Raw genomic sequence first — 16074 nt, 5'->3', positions numbered from 1 at the left:
CAACCACGGCTGTGTGTGCAATATTTTGTTATAACTGCTCTATAAGAATGAGTTTCAGTCACCTAGAAACCTTTGAACTAAGATATGTAAAATCATGCAGAAAGGCTTCTCATTTTAGTTGGGTTTCAAAATATAGTATATGAAGCAATATAAGTATTGTAGGCATGTTTTGCAGTATAGCTGGGAGATCACAGCATGTGCTAGAAGCATATAGATTTGTAGAAAAAATCAATGAAGGATCCCTTTAGTTGGGCCTTAGACTACAGATAAAAGTGGGGTACACTTTGATTTTTCTCCAAAGTGCATATTATTTCCTATTCAAGTACGTAACAATGTGTATGTATGCAATGAACTGCCTACTTAATATAAAATAATTAATGAACAAAAGGAGAGAAGTAAATAAGTTGCAGAACTAAATAAAATTAAAAGCAAAACCACAAGGATAAGAATAAATTCATTTTATACTGTCAAAACTTAAGCAAAAATGCAGAAATGAAATAGTAGACCAATACATATAAATTTTAAAAAGCAACTTCATACTGAAAGAAATACGTGCTTAGAGAATGGCAGATTTAAAATGTATGTAGTTATAAGTGAGGAATTTGCAGCAGTCCCTTCCTTCAGAAGGGACTTACCCTATCTCTCAGGTAAGAATTCTCTAAAAGGAGCACATCTAGCTGATGGCCTTTAGCCACAGTGCCTTGGGGATCTATCATTGCTGTTCATTCAGGTCAAGGACAGCTTCTTTGGCAGCTTCTGGCCAATGACCAAGTACAGTGGAGTGGCTGGGGCCCGGCCAGTTCTGCCCAATCTTCATGCTGAATTTTGCATTGGGCTGCCCTAGACATTCTCAGAGGTGCACCCCAGAGTCGGACTCTTTCTACTCAATACTCCTTCTTCCCCCTTCTTGAACAAGTGTCAGGCCTTCATCAATGTCAAGGTTCTTGACTACTCCTGTTCTCCCCTTTATTTTTCACAGGCATGGTCCCCAATAAACATCTTCTACTTCTAACTCCTTGGCATCTGATTCCTGGAGGACTCAAACTAACAGTCCTTCTTCCCACCATAAAATATCTCCTCTGGCAAACCAGAACTTTCTCCCAAGCCTTAACAATTTCTAATAGTATAAACATATGTCTTGAAGAGATGTAGTAGTCATTCCTTTATCAGGAAAATGAATAGGACAATTAGAGTGGTATATAATATAAATCACTTGAGTAGAACTTAGGAGCAGTTAATTTGGCTGGTGACTAGCAGAGACTGGTGTGGATAAGTAAGACCCAATGCATGTCAATCATAACAATGGATTGAACTAAGTAGATTTATTGGTTGATAGTTGACATAAAGAGACAGTCGGGTGCATTTCAGAGGAGCAGATCTGTCACATAGAAGTAAATAGAAAAGTTCTGAGGATTCCTCTACAACATCACGATTTTGCATGAAGCTCTTCTGGGAAGTGATTGATTGCTAGAAATAGGTACCTAAAGTAATGTCCTGGTGTAGAAACCCATAGTAAAAACTCTGGTTCTGGTCTCAACTACAATGGCGAGGGACTGCTATGTTGAGAATATTTTAGTAGTATCTACTGAGTTTGTAGTGAAAAAAAGATATATGGAAAATTTTGAGGTTGGTACACTAGCATGAATATTAGCGATTGTTTTCCTTGGCTCATTTATTTAGTCTTCTGTTTTTATTTAAAATTAATCTCTTCTCTCTAATATGCCAAAGGAAGTCCACTGTTTGCTTTTTCATATCTGTATATTCATGCCATCAGGATTATATTCAATATTTAAGTCATATTCAGATCAGTTGAGAATTTTGGAGGGCCCTTGAAAAAGAAATGGCATCATATTCTAACTCCAAGGCAAAATGTCATATCAATTTTATCAGTCAAAATAATTTTATTTAAAAATGTATCTATACTTCTGATCATTAACATGAATTAAAGTTGTATTAATTGAACTAATTTTAAGTTCTTATATGACAATAAAAGTTATTTATTGCTCAAGATGAAAAGCATTACATAAGTTACAAATAACAATGACAAAGCCGTGACAGGAGCACCATTCTTAAATGAAAATATCAAGTGGCCTCAGAAAATTATTGACTAAATTTACACATAGGGATTATTTTTTCATTCTTTTTCTCTTGACAGTCATAAATAGAATTAAACTGACAGTCTTTAAAGCAGCAAATTAAATAAAATGTAGACTTATGCTACCTGAGACGTTTAGGATAAATTTTCATGCTAAGAAAGAATGATGGATACTACAATAATCATGAACGTTGAGAGAGTAAAGATAGCACTTGAAGTAAGAATTATTATGTCTTTGTTTATGATGTACATGGCTGTTTGCTCTTGGTCATATTAATAACTGCTGGGCATCTTCCAGTCTCCAGAGGACACTGAGTGCTGTTGAATTTTTTAGTAGATCCTGTGCTCGCAATGCAATTCCTGGCAGCTTGCTTCATTGTTTTTTCCAGTTGTGTTTTGTTTTGCTTTTTGCTTTTTTAAAAAATTAAATTTATTGAGGTGACATTAGTTAAAAAAATTATATAGGTTTCCGTGTACAATTCTACAATACATAATTTGTACATTGCGTTGTCTGTCCACCACCCAAAGTCAAATCTTTTTCCATCATCATACAGTTGACCCCATTTACTCTTTACCACCACTGAACCCCCTCCCCTCTAGTAACCACCATGATGTTGTCTGTGTCTATGAGTTGTTGTTTGTTTATTTATCTTGTTGGTTCATTTGTTGCTTTCAGTTCTGTGTTCCACATATCAGTGAATCCTCATATTCTCATATACGGTTGACTTTTTCTGACTTCTTTTGCTTAGCATGAAATTCTCAAGATCCATCCATGTTGTAACAAATGGTAGTATTTCATCTTTTCTTACAGCTGAATAGTATTTAGTAGTATGTATGAACCACATCTTCTCTATCCAGTCATCCATCGAAGGATACTTTGGCTGTTTTCATGTCTTGGCCACTGTGAATAATGCTGCAGTGAACATAGGGATGCATGTATCTTTGCTAATCTGTGTTTCTAATTTTTCAGGTAGACACTCAGAAAAGGGGTCACTGGGTCATATGGTAACTCTACTCTTAATTTTTTGAGGAGCCTCCATACTGTCTTCCATAGTGGGGGTGCCAGTTTACATTCCCACCAACAGTAAATGAGGATTCTTTGTCTCCACAATCTCTCCAGGACTTATTACTCGTCTTTTTGATAATAGCCATTCTGACAGGTGAGAGTTGGTATCTCATTGGAGTCTTGATTTGCATTTCTCTAATAGCTAGTGAAGTTGAGCACCTTTTCAGATATCTGTTGGCCATTTGTATATCTTCTTGGGAGAAGTATCCATCCAGGTGCTTTGCCCATTTTTTAATTGATATTGTGTTATAACAATAAAAGTTGTAAGTGCTGCTTATTTCACAATGAAAAAAAGAAATAAATTAGTAGATCTAAGAAGAGAAAAAATATGTACGTAGGCTATCTTTTTAGTCTCTTTCTCTGCATAGATGTACATGTCTGTGCATTTATATTTTTGTTGACATTTTAAATCCAGCTTGATTGCTTAGAGATTTAAATTGTTACATTTGCATTATATATCTTCCACATCAAGAAAAATTTGTCTTCTTTTCACCTTCAGTTTTGGTTTTTGCTTTTTATATATTTTTTATTTTAATACTGTCTAGGAAAACTTCATTAAGATACTAAGTTTTCAACAGTTATAGTGAATTATAGTCCTACCAAAAAATGATCTTGTGCTAATTGAAAAATATTTTCTGTGCTTTAGTTCATTTGTGCTTATTTCCTTTCACATGATGTGTACTTATAATTTTATGTCACTTTATCATGAGATAAAGAAATATCATGAGATTAAAGAACTATCATGAGAATATTTCTTTAATCAACTGCCCACTGCAACTAACATATAGAATTATTACATCCCCACAAATATCTCCTTCATACTATTCTTTTTAGTTAAATTCATCCCTCTCCCTACAACTTTCTCTAATTCTTGACAACTGATCATTTGTTCTCTATTTCTATTTTGTTGTCCCTTTGGGAATGATATATAAAAGAAATAATGCAATTAATGATTCTTATTTTTTTATTTATTTATATTTTTTTATTGTTGTTTAGTCCCCATTATCCCCACATTGATCTCCTCTGCCCTATCCAACCCCACCTCCCATATTCCATCCTGTCTCCCTTTGGCTTTGTCCATGGGTCCTTTATACATGTTCCATGTCAACCCTTCCACTTCTTTCCCCCATTATCTTCCTCTCCCCTCCCCTCTGGTCACTGTCAGCCTGTTCTTTACTTCCATGTCTCTGGTTCTATTTTGCTTGCTTGTTTGTTTTGTGATTAGGTTCCACTTACAGGTGAGGTCATGTGGTATTTGTCTTTCACTGCCTGGCTTACTTCACTTAGCGTAATGTTCTCCAGTTCCATCCATGCCGTGACGAAGGGTAGGACTCCATCTTTCTGCTGCATGGAATTCCATGGTGTAAATGTACCAGTTTTTTGATTCATTCATTTACTGATGGGCACTTAGGCTTTTTCCAGCACTTGGCTTTGGAAATAGTTACAAATATTGGGGTGCATAGGATCTTCTGAATTGGTGTTTCAGAATTCTTAGGGTACAATCCCAGCAGTGGAGTTGCTGGGTCAAAAGGCAGTTCCATTTTTAGTTTTTTGAGGAAATTCCATACTGTTTTCCACAGTGGCTATACTAGTCTGTATTCCCACCAAGAATGCACTAGGGTTCCTTTTTCTTCACAACTTCACCAGCACTTGTTGCTTGTTGATTTGTTTATGATGGCCATTCTGGCTGGTGTGCAGTGGTATCTCACTGTGGTTTTAATATTCATCTCCCTGATGGCTAGTGCTACTGAGCGTTTTTGAGATTTTTTTAAAACTCAGCCTAATGTCCTTGAGAACTGTATTCTTTGTAGATCTTGAAAACAAATAATTAGAATTTAAATTGTTTGAGTCAATAAATAATAGCCATGGACATTCAATGTGAATATATACATGTAGAAGTGGCAGGTAAAACTTCCGAGGATATACATTTGACTGTCTCTTTATATGTTAGCAGTTGAGAGATGTATGATGATTATGTATTCTTTAAGTATGGTACTTATTTGTAAATTTAATAGAATGAAATGTTTACAGATATTTATCTGCTTGCTATATTTGATTTTTAATTCAGAATCTCATTTTAGTATTCTAAAATTAATGATGTAATATTACACATTATCTTTTAAATCAGTTATCTAACTGATTTAACTAAAATATTACAAATATTAAACAATGAAATAGTTTCAAAATTGGTATTGAATTAAACAACAGCTATAAATGGCATAATAGCTAAATGTAATCACAAAATCTAGGTACAAAATTTCCAATAACAAAAGACCACTAATAAAGAGTCACCTACTTAGAGAAAATATATGACTCTAAAATTAGGACAGCTACTGTCCTTGTGATTTCAAAACAATGCTTAAAGGGATTTGTCTACTTAAATAAACAAGAAAAGTTAAACATCAAGCACTGAAGTCTTCTAATGTTACTGATTTCTGAGCTCTTCTGGGATTATAAACCGTGATAGAAAACTCACTGCATGTTTGTCTGCCCATGTAAAAGTCATGAATAAATTGTTTCAAAACCCTGAAAATAAGGAATAATTATAGGAATGCTCCAAGGTGTGGGGCACATTGGAACAGAAATAAGCCTCTGAGCAACTACAGTGCTGACCTATCCAGTTACACTATTGTTAAATCTGAATATAGCAGATAGTCTGCCTAAACAAATTAGAGACATGGCATATAAGGATTGTAGAATTAATAGGATTTAACAATATGCATATTCTAAAGTACATTTAAAATAAACCTTCAAATGTTAGACTTCACTAATCCTAATTGTCTCCCCCATGTTCCCCAGTGACTGATAACAGAATTTCTCTCTAGGATGTATATACTATCTACTCATGAATTTAAGAATGATGGTATATTCCCAGGTTAATTTCTGCATCTTTTTTATGTGTATTTCTTTTTAAGGACCAAAGTTTTTTTCCTGAAGGATCTTAGAGGTCAAAGACAATCCTGTAATTGGTGAGTAACAGGTTCTTGAAGGAATTGACTTTCATGATATCATTCTTTCCTGATTTTTCCTTCATAATTTTCTAAAGACTTTTTAATATTCTTAAATGAACTTTTCTTCCACCAACCATTTAAACACAAATATTCCGGGTCCGGGGGGGGAGGAAGCAAAACTTAGGGCGATAGTGGCAGAGGGAGGATAGAGGGAGGGGAGGGAGGAGGGGGAGTTTACGGGGGGTTTTTTGGTGGGGGGGGGGGCGGGGGGGGGGCGGGGGTTGTTCCTGCCGGGGGGGTGGGTCCCCTCTTTTTGCCGGCTTTTCGGGGGTGTCTATCCGCTCTGCTACCCGCCCCACAATTTCTTCATTTTTCTTTTCCTGAACTTTTATTCTTATTCTGTACTTACAATCTGTATCTGAGAGCTATGTATTGATAACTTCATTTTTTTCCTACCTAAAGTGTGTTTTTCTTAAGCTTCATAGTACAAGCTGACTATGGACATTCTCACACTTTACCACAAAATATCAAAAAGTTAAATTGTTTTCATTGTACCCTAAAACCTACATTTATTCTTCAGTCTTAATTATAATTAACAGAAACACCATCTTCACAATCATCCAACCCTCCAAAGCAAAAAAAAAAAAAATTAGAAGTTCAAATTTAAGAAAAAAATTGCCCCTCATAACTGGCATCAAGTTACTCATGAAGATTCAATACCTCCCTCAATATATATGAAATTATTTAACATTTTTCCCATATACTTGTCAGGGTCTTATTTGGTGATTTCATTATTTGCACTGGAATTTCTACAGTGGCATGTCTATCGCTTTTCCCAATGCTAAGCATGGTCCCTTGATGCCATTTTTTGAATGGTAACCCAAATGGACTTCCTGGGCCTTAAACCACTTTTCTAGTTGAAGGACTTAATTGCTTATGGGATGAAGTTCAGGTATATAAAGACACTGTCTAATATCCTTCATGACCTGATTCAAACTTTTCTTCTAAGCATCACCACCCAATGGACCTTTTTTTTCCTCCCTCTTTTCCTATTAGCAATTGAACTATACTTGCTTTATTTATATAGAAATACATGTTCTCCTTTGGGTCTTTCTTGGATATTCTCCTTTATAAACCCAAATATGACAGTTTCTGCATATTGCTATTGTATGCTTAGTATACTATATTGAAAGTATAAATTTTCATATTCGTATTACTAAGACCAAGAGCATCTTGAGAAAGGGAATGTTGATCTCTGAATGCCTAGCTCCTATAGCAATGCTTGACATAATGCAGGTTCTCAATGAGTGTCTGTGAAGTTACAAAATGGGTGGACAAATCCCCTCGAAGAACAACAAAAAAAAAAGGAGAAAAAAAAAAAAAAAAAAAAAAAAAAAGGGAGAAGGGGGGGATGGGGAGGGGGGGGGGAAAAGGGAGGATTGGGGGGGGGGGGTGTCTTAATAACTAAATAAAATTTAAAAAAAAAAAAAAAGAAAATTAAAATATATTATACAATTATTTAAGCACTTTAAAAAAAGTTCTTTAATGAGAGGTGTGCAATTGCTACTCTTTTGGAGATCTGATAATAAAATAATATTTCACCTGAAATTAACTGTCTCATTGCTATTTTCCCTTTGACTCCTTGGTATTTTACAGACACTTCAATGAAAATAGATACCTCTAACCAAGCTAATAGATCTTTGAGCTCGAAAATTTTAGTAGTAAAAATAAGCGAAAGGTTTTTAGAAAAGCAATAAAATATTTTAATTTTACAAAGTGCCTACAAGGCCTGGACCACCCCCCCTGCCCCCCACCCCGCTCGCTGCCACTGATGAGAATAAGTCTACCAAGACATGATCTGTTTGAGGAGGAAAGGTAGCAGATCTCTAAAAGGAGAAGGACCCGGAGCCTTTTCCTCAATGGGCTTTTATTGAGTTCATCTGCATAGGGATACCGGACATATGGTAGTAAAGTTCATCAGTCATTGTCAGTCATTAATGATCAAACAATAGATAACATTCAAAAAAACTCTGGGGGCTTGTTCTGAGTCAGGGTCGGATAGCTAAAGGGCCATAAAACTTTGAGGAACAAACTCATTTCATGCTCAAACCCTTATCATTTATATTGAGGGAGTTAGCAAAGCAGGTTTCATAGGAGTTTATATATTCTTTCTTAGGCCTGATCACCCAGGGGAACCCACACTTTCCAGCACAGGGCTGCACCCACCTCCGGCATTGTTTCAGGCTTAAGTCAGGTAGAAGAAGTAAGGCAGCCAAGAGATTAGGAGACTTCTTGCAGACAGAATGGGGACTCAGTCAAAAATGAGGGGTGAGGGCCCATCACCTCCTTTTTCTATAGGCCCCCAAGTCCTTCCCTGAGGTCCCCCTCATGACCATGCCTATCTTAGGTCATTCCTCCTTTGAGGAATCTTACCCATCATTGGCTAACCAGTCATCCACTGGGGTCAGGCAGGGTGAAGTAAAGCAGGCAGAGGCAGTGCCCCTGCCAGAGAGATAAGCTTTGTCTCCTTAGTGGCTTATGGTCCCAAGGTCGCTCACTCAGCCTTAGCCATGGAGGTGGTTACAGCTTCTGAAACCAGACAGGGTGATCCCCAACATGAAGGCAGTCACAATTTATAAAATTAGAAAGATACAGATTAACATTATCAACTAAAATTTGCTCAGGTTTTAGCTAGCATGACTAGAGAACTGAATTTAGAGTGTTTTGTGGATTTCATTTAATTTTCCCCAGACAAGTGGCCTAATAAATGCCTTAGTCTTTTCCCACTTCTGTGCAAGTGAACTTATTCATATATTTCTTACAAATCCTATCTTCTGACTACTGATTCCATTGGAATAGCCTTCATTATCTTTTAGCTTCCTGGGATAGGCTTGTTATGGGAAAATATGTAGCCTACAATTACAGCTATTAAAAAAATTAAAATATTACTCACAGAAATTCAGTTGCCAATTTTGGTGCTTGAGTAGCTCAGGTCTATAACTTCTAAAATGTTTGACTCCAATTTACAGCACGAAATATTATCACAAGCCAGAAGACACACAAGCATACACATATATAAAAGTAAGATTCACTGGAGTATAGTTAATCATTTTATGTGAGTATTTTTAAAATCCTGATGATTATTCATGAAATTGCTTTAATGAGTCAATCCTGGCATGAACTTCATAGCATATAAAAAATAGCCTTATATAGTCTGATTATTAGTAGTAAATACCAAATATTTATTCTCACCATTTTTCATGTGAAAAATGAGTAAAATTATAAAGTTCTACTATATATAGCACCTTACCACCAGTTGTAGATAATCAAAATATTTTATTCCGATAACTAAGCTTCACAGATGCTTTTGACTACAAGTGGGTCTCTGTCTTGACAAGAGGGTTGGACAACCCCATGGGCTAAATAGATTCACACCCATTGCCAATTGTACCAAGTAGGCCTATCTGACTCTTGTCTAAAGAAAATTGGCCATTAGCTATAACCACAATTATAAGTATTTCTGAGGAGAGGCTTTTGATTGGAGGAGGGGGAAATAGACTATATATACATATATGTGTACACTTGTGTGTGTGTGTATTTTTTTTCTGACGCCACCCTTAGTAACTTTTGCCTCAGTGGTTATTCTTTCTTTGGGGTTAAGTTAGAGAACTGTGGTGGCCTAAAGAGTTAGTAATAAGCTTAAATGCATCCTGTAACCGTTAGACGAGAACACACACATTAGCACGCATTGTTATCATCAAGTGATTCATTTTACAAGCCCGTGGCTCTTAATTTCCATTGTAATAATGTTTTGCTTACATTTGCCAGAATTTATTTACCAGAGTCTTCATTCTCTTCTGTAGGTTGTCTTGATAACCCTTGTCTTTCTCCCAGAAGCATAAATCAGTTGCTTTCAAACTGCTTTGACTGGCATCCACAATATGAAGTATACAATCTCTCTACTGTATACTCTCTACTGTAATCTCTCTCTCTGTACTCCCAGTTGCTTCTATTAAAGGTGCCTGTAGGATTGTGGAAGTTCACCCCTAGAGTGGGGATCCGGGAATCCATGTAGAAACAATAAGACTTTGGTCCGTCCTAAGTTCATCTTCCCCCAAATGATGGAAGTCATTTTCCATTTTGGGCTGTCTCTTATTTTAGTAAGGGGACAAAAAATGGTAGGTCAGTCATAAAATGAGATAGTATGTTATTCTTTTTATGCTTATATTGGGGAACATAGTAGAGGAATTCCCAGGGACACAAGGATAATTACACTAAATATATACTACTTTCTAAGGTGAGCAAGTATACATGTAGCCAGATGGTTTTAGTATCAATATTTTGGCTGGATTTGTCTTTTTTTTAAAGACAATTTTTGCTTCACAGCAAAATTAAAAGGAAGGTACAGAGGTTTTCCCATACACCCCCTTCCTCACACATGCATAGTGCTCCCCATTATTAGTGTCTGCTGCCAGAGCAATGCATTTGTTACAATTGTGGAACCTCCATTAACACAGTATAATCAACTACTGTCCACAGTTTATATTATGGTTTGTTCTTGGTGTGGTACATTCTACTGTCTGGACAAATCTATAATGTATTCATCACTGCAGTTTTATGCAGAGTATTTTCACTGCCCTAAAAATCCTCTGTGTTTTGCCTATTCATTCCTCCTCCTGCCAAATGATGGCAACCACTGGTCATTTCACTGTCTAGTTTTGACTTTTTTAGAATGTAATGTGTTTGGAATCGTACACTTCATAGCTTTTTTCAGATTGGCTTATTTCACTTAGTTAATATGCATTTACACTTCATCCACCATCTCTTCATGGTTCGAGAGACCATTTTTTTGAGCACTTAATATTCTGCTGTCTAGATGGACCACATTTAATTTATCCTTCACCTTCTGAAGAACATTTTGAATGCTTCCAAGGTTTGGGCAATTATAACTAAAACTGCTATAAACATCTAGGTGCAGGTGTGTGTATGTGAAGATATGTTTTCAGCTCCTTGGGGTAATTAGCAAGAAACATGATTGCTGGCTCGCATGGTACGAGTGTGTTTAGTTTTGCAGGCAATAGCCAAACTCAAAGAGGCTGAACCATTTTGAACTCCCACTGACAATGGCTAAGAGTCCCTGTAGTTCCAGTACCCTGGCCAGCACAGGGTATTCTCACGGTTCTAGAATTTGGCTGTTCTGATAGGCATATAGTGCTTTATTCAGTCAGATTCAGGTGTTAATCTTAGGGAGAAACTCCTTCATGGACACACCCAGAAAAGTTATGTTGCAAACAAAAGCTTGATCTAGGTTTGATTCCTATTCTTGTGAGCTGTCTTATTTCCTATTATTATCTTTTCTCACATCCCCAGGCCACAATCAAATATAGGCCTGTTTTTAGGTTTCCTGCCAGGAAATCAGTAGGAGATATCTTGGCTGTTAATAAGTCCTATGTCTACACAGGAAAATTAACTTCCTTGATGTTTTCCTCTGCTCTCTCCTCTAATTTCTGATTTCAGAGATCCAATGAGAGGGTTTTCCAGAATCTATCTCCATGTCCTTGAACTTTGTGCTCATTAATGTCTTCTTAGTTGTTTTATTACAGGTCCTGAGAGTTCCGTCCCACTTATTGTTTAGTCTATTTTTTTTTAATTCATTTATTTTTGGAGAGAGGGGAAGGGAGGGAGAAAGAGAGGAAGAGAAACATCAATGTGTGGTTGCCTCTCACATGCCTACTATGTGGGACCTGGCCTGCAACCCAGGCATGTGCCCTGACTAGGAATCGAACCAGTGTCCCTTCGGTTCTCAGGCTGGGTGCTCAATCCACTGAGCCACTCCAGCCATGGCTGTTTAGCCTATTTTTACATTCCTTCTGTTATTCAATCTTTCCATTTCATTCTGTTTTTGTTTATTTCCAGGTCTTCATCTTAAGTCATTTGCTTCTCTTTCTTAAGCACATACGTGTTTTAAGTTTGTGGGGTTTTTTTTTCATGTCTCTGAGGAAGCTATTTATTTTTATGTCAAAGTCCGAATTTTTCAGTCTAGTGATTTTCTTTCATGCTGTTGGTTTTATTCAAATAGCCAGTGATTTTATGTTGCCTGCTTACCTTTCGTGAAACAAATGCTGATCTTGTAAATTATTTATAGCTGAAGTGTTTCCTAAGCACTCTCTGCTTTCTGACAATAAAAATAAAACTCCATGCAAGGTAGCGGCTGTGCTGACCAATCTGACGTGGGAAGCCAGGGGTCAGGGGTCAGCACTTAGATTAGTGAGCAAGCTGTGAACACTTCGACAAATGGAAAATGTATTTTCTAGAGATGCATTTTTTGTGCCCTTTGAAGTAACCAAATGGAACCAGGTCCTGTTTTACACTTTTTTTTGCCTGACACTAATGCCCGCTTTATGCATCCCTGTAGCAAACCTTAAGCATATTTTAAAAGTTATCGTTGTGCATGTATCTTGAAGGCAAGTGTCAAACCTAACAGCTATGATACACAGATAATAACACAACTTTCCCCTAGTCAAAAACTAATGGATTTGAGGACGCTGCTGTCTCTGGCTGTGTGACTTGTCCAAGGTTTTGGTGGGAAACCTCACTTCCAGGGATACCTTGCTTTTTGTCTGTGGTGTGTTATTGTTCTACTACCATTTTGCTTTCTCCTCCAGCCTCAGTTTGTGTAATTCCTGCCTTCATCTGTTTGGTCCAAGGTACCGTGAGCTTCCTACAATGCCCGTGACCTGATCAATCTGTTTCAATGTTTTAAGCTCTCTAGGCTTCAGGGAACTCTTTTTATTTGTATATTACTCTATCCTATCAATTATACTGGAGGTTTAAAAAACAACTAAATATTTTCATGAAGATAGACATCTTCGTCAGTAGGACTTTCTGAAGTTTTTTGTTGACCTCAGACGTAGACGTTGGAGGTGATTATATTCTTCACCTTAGGACATGTGATTCCAACAGCCATTGAAAGCTTCCTTCGAGTTTATTTTATCCCTCATTTTTCAGCCTAGTACCTGTCCCTCCTGCTCTTACTCCAGTGTTCTGATGTCAACGCCAGGGTTTTCGTAGCTCTTAATTGCTGTAGGATATTTTACATATGCATCCAACAGATTTTATTATTACATTATGTTTAGTCATTTATTTTTGCTGATATGAATGTCTTTATATCAACTCTGTGTCCTGGCTACAGTTATATATTTTTTGGCAAATGTACCCAGCAGTGAGGATTTTGGGTGATATGACGTATGGGTTTTCAATTTTACCAACTATGGCAGAAATGTTCTCTAAACAGCTGCAACAAATTTTACTTAAAACAACAGCATGTTAAAATGGATTTCTTATTATGCCATTGTTAATACATAACTTTATTTTTGTCAAAATAATAGCTATAAAGTAGTAGCTTACCATTGTTTAAATTTGTTTTTTTCTAATTACGGGTAAGGTTGAGCATCTTTTCATGGGCCTAGTAAATGCCTAGTAAAATGTTTTTATTTACTACTTTAAACTGGACTGTTTTTGTTGATTTTTGAGTTGCTTCTAACCCCAACTTGAATTAATACACTAAATATTTATTCTTATAATTGCTAAATAGTTTTCACAAAAGCATATATGGAAAATAGTTCATTGAGATCTTTATTTTATAATTAATTTCCTTGTACATTAGATCCTATTTCTACAGTTTCTAAGTGAACATATTGATCTATTTCATCATGCGTCTTTCATATATTGTTTTAATTAACAAGGTTTTGTGGACTATTTTAATATTTAATATAGCTAGTATCTCATGTTGCTCTCTATTTCAGAGTTTTCTAAGATCTTTTCCTTTTTTAAATATATAATTCTGATTTTAAGAATCATTTTTTCTAGGATTAAAAAGAAAACTCAGTAGGTATATTTATTTTGAAGTCATATTTATTTTATAAATATCTTGAGGGCAAGTTAACATATTTTATGTTGGTTCTTCCCTTACAAGAATATGATATATTGTCTGTTAGGGTAAATATCCAGGATTATTTCAAAATGTTTCTTATATAGATTCTGCATATTTTTGTTAAATATGTTTGAAGATCATTTTACAATTACTATTGTTAGTGGAACCTTTACTTCCATTATAACTTCTAATATGATTGGCTTACATATATATGAAGGGTATGCATTTATATATTAATTTTATATCTTACTAGATTACTTTCTTGTAGTAGTTTTCAGTTCATCTCCTGGGTTTTCTAAATATGCAGACTAATCTCAAATAATCATTTTATATGATCTTCTCCAACACCTGTACTGCTAATTTATTTTACTAAGTGCAAAAATTAGTACATGTTGTTTAGAACTATACTGCTTAATTTCAAAAATTTGAAGATTTTTCAGTTATATTTCCCTTATTAGTTTCTTATTTAATTTCATAAGGAAGTCAGAGAACATACTTCATATTATTTCAAATTTTTAGTGAATTGGTATATGGACTAGAATAGGATGTCTTGGTACAATATTCCTGTATACTTATAAAACATGTGTTCTTTAATCAATAGATGGAATAATTATACATATTTTTATAATGATAAAATGTATTAAGTTGCAGCACTTTTTTTGCATGTATTGAAATAATCATGTTTTATTTTTCACTTTCCTCTATTATTATGGTGAATTATTGTTTGTAACTCTACCTAGTTGCCACACATAAACCAACATTAAAATTTTTTCTTTGAGATTAATTGAAAATAAGGAAAGTATTTATTTACCAACATTATAAATTCTAATTTAAAATGTGAATTTAATAGTGTAAACATTTGGTATATTTTTATTATATTTAATTATAAATTTTTATTTATTTTTAACTACAGATTTAAAAGCTTGGCAACTGATGAATAAACAAATTTGCAAATAATTTTTTGTGCACTTCAGGTTCAGAAAGAAAAATTTTCAGTTCATTTTCTGTTTCTGAAAAATGCTATTACTCTTTTCTAACTTTTAAACCTATTTGAAATTTATTTTGGATTATGTTTCCAGGTGTATATAACATTTTCTGAATTTTTGTGGGTACGTGTTTGTATGTGCTGAGAATGGGGTTATCCAGAAAAGCATAATTCATATGATCCTCTGGTTTTATAGAAGCAGAGTAATTAAGTGAACATACTTGTTGTCATCTGTGCTGCTACTACAGATGTGTTGCTATGTCAGGTACATAGAGAAGCACGTTCAAATGGTTGCTTCCAAGCAGCTAGCTTGCCCTTGCCACTTTTCATTAGGTTTGCTGCAGTTGAGGAGGTGCTCAGTTCAAATCTAGTAATTCAACTGAATGTCAGAGGTTTTTAGATCAAGGAGTTAGAAATGCAACCTGAGCTGAAATGACAAGCGTGGCTGTCAAATTATACTTTAACTTATTGTGACACTATTTTGCATGTTGTAAAAGTGTGTAGTGTAGGATGGAGTAAAGCGTATATATTTGAGACATGCATTTTCAAGTCTTACTTTACTACTGAATAGCGCTGTGACTTTGGATGAATTTCTATTTACTCTAGTCCCATGGGGCATGTGAAAGCAAGCCTTGTTAACTCTCAGAGCTAGGTGATTGGGGTTCATTTATCAGGTCACATCCATAATATTTAGGGTGCTAGATGTGTTAGTAAGCTCCTTCCAGAAAAATGCTGGTGGCATGGTTTTATTGTTGGAGATGGAGGGAGATGGGGGAGAAGTGTGCACTGCCTTTTGGGGGTTCCAATGAGGAGCACAGTCAGCACCAAGGAGCTCGGTATCTGGGCGGCCCATCACTCAGGTGGACATCTTAAAGGCAGGTCCTGGATGTATACTCTAAACCCATCGCTCTTCAGGGAGAAGATGGGAGTTGGAGGTTCCCTCCTGTTTGGGTAGCACTGTTAAGTTTATGGTGAGAATGTGTCTCAGCCTTTATTTGCCAGACATTTAGATATGGGTATTTTGCATTGGCTAGTTTCTGGATT

Source organism: Artibeus jamaicensis, unplaced genomic scaffold, assembly GCF_021234435.1.
Source record: "Artibeus jamaicensis isolate MK-2021 breed Jamaican fruit bat unplaced genomic scaffold, CSHL_Jam_final scaffold_833, whole genome shotgun sequence".
NCBI classification, from domain to species: domain Eukaryota; kingdom Metazoa; phylum Chordata; class Mammalia; order Chiroptera; family Phyllostomidae; genus Artibeus; species Artibeus jamaicensis.
The sequence above is the reverse complement of the archived record's forward strand: the minus strand, read 5'-3'. Positions refer to the sequence as shown.